The 1,849-nt window shown below is 35.3% G+C and overlaps 1 protein-coding gene across 1 annotated transcript in view; it reads left to right on the top strand.

The window, feature by feature from the left end:
- The window catches only part of LOC118941391 (C-type lectin domain family 4 member E-like), a 7,250-nt gene extending 5,742 nt beyond the window's left edge, over nt 1-1,508 (top strand). The window contains exon 5 of the mRNA XM_090210165.1: nt 1-1,508. This exon is cut by the window's left edge and continues 1,233 nt beyond it. The gene's annotated coding sequence lies outside the window, so the exon portion shown is untranslated.
- Nucleotides 1,509-1,849: the final 341 nt, after the last annotated feature.

The following is a 1,849-nucleotide window of genomic DNA, read 5'->3' as shown; positions in this document are numbered from 1 at the left end:
TTAAGTGATGATGTCTAGTAGTTATCATGTTGATGGTCATGCTGAATGGTTAAGTGATGATGTCTAGTAGTTATCATGTTGATGGTCATGCTGAATGGTTAAGTGATGATGTCTAGTAGTTATCATGTTGATGGTCATGCTGAATGGTTAAGTGATGATGTCCAGTAGTTATCATGTTGATGGTCATACTGAATGGTTAAGTGATGATGTCTAGTAGTTATCATGTTGATGGTCATACTGAATGGTTAAGTGATGATGTTTAGTAGTTATCATGTTGATGATCATACTGAATGGTTAAGTGATGATGTCTAGTAGTTATCATGTTGATGGTCATGCTGAATGGTTAAGTGATGATGTCTAGTAGTTATCATGTTGATGGTCATACTGAATGGTTAAGTGATTATGTCTAGTAGTTATCATGTTGATGGTCATGCTGAATGGTTAAGTGATGATGTCTAGTAGTTATCATGTTGATGGTCATGCTGAATGGTTAAGTGATGATGTCTAGTAGTTATCATGTTGATGGTCATGATGAATGGTTAAGTGATGTTGTCTAGTAGTTATCATGTTGATGGTCATGCTGAATGGTTAAGTGATGATGTCTAGTAGTTATCATGTTGATGGTCATACTGAATGGTTAAGTGATGATGTTTAGTAGTTATCATGTTGATGGTCATACTGAATGGTTAAGTGATGATGTCTAGTAGTTATCATGTTGATGGTCATGCTGAATGGTTAAGTGATGATGTCTAGTAGTTATCATGTTGATGGTCATACTGAATGGTTAAGTGATGATGTCTAGTAGTTATCATGTTGATGGTCATGATGAATGGTTAAGTGATGATGTCTAGTAGTTATCATGTTGATAGTCATACTGAATGGTTATGTGATGATGTCTAGTAGTTATCATGTTGATGGTTGGAAACAGTACTGAATGGTTAAGTGATAATTCCACCTAGTAGATAAAGTGAGAGATCCACTCACCATCGAGGTAAAATAGTGGTATTATAGATACGTCAATGGCTCTTTCTCAATGAGTCCTTCCTTTATTCTTCCTCGCATCCTTCTTCCTCTGCTCCTCAAAACACTTTGGATAATATGGTCCAAGAGGAGTGACCTTTGACCTTCTCCTCTAATAAGGTTGAAAGGAGGAGAGGAGATAGAAGGAGAGGAATCTAGGAAAGACTAATTGATATAGAGCCTAAGTGTCAGATAGACATAGAGGGGGAAGAAGAAAAGTAAGAGAATAATAACAAAAAAACAAAAACATTGAATTGTTTTAGATTTAGAGGATTGTATGTAGACATTCAATCTGTAAAATGCTTGTATTAACAGTTGGTATTAGTATGTAAGTCTCTCTGGACGAGGGCTTCAGCTAATTGACAAAAATGTAACATTTTATGTAATTTGCCATAGGCTTATCCTTTTTTTTGCATATTACATTATTAGCATAAATGGCTTTAATGTTAACAACAAAGTAAAGTAATAAACAATGTTCTTTAACCAGCTTCCTGATGGAATGTGATTGAATTGTTAAAACAGTGTCATTTACAGTTGGACACACACAGAAAGCAGAACAGTATTGAGAGGGCACACCCAAATGAATGCATGAGCACACACACAAGTCTGAAGTTCCCTTTTTACAACCTCTGAGAAAGATGCAAACATGGATTCAAAGGTCATAATAGTTTATAATGGAGGAAACCATCTTGTCCATGAGAGTCTCAGCTTTCAATAGAGTGGTTATAATAGTTTATAATGGAGGAAACCATCTTGTCCATGAGAGTCTCAGCTTTCAATAGAGTGGTTATAATAGTTTATAATGGAGAAAACTATCGTGTTCTTTAGA

The sequence above is a fragment of the Oncorhynchus mykiss genome, chromosome 19 (genome assembly GCF_057628025.1).
Source record: "Oncorhynchus mykiss isolate SJ-2025 chromosome 19, ASM5762802v1, whole genome shotgun sequence".
In the NCBI taxonomy this organism is placed as follows: Eukaryota; Metazoa; Chordata; class Actinopteri; order Salmoniformes; family Salmonidae; genus Oncorhynchus; species Oncorhynchus mykiss.
Note: the sequence above shows the minus strand (reverse complement) of the source record. Positions and strands in the feature narration are given on the sequence as shown.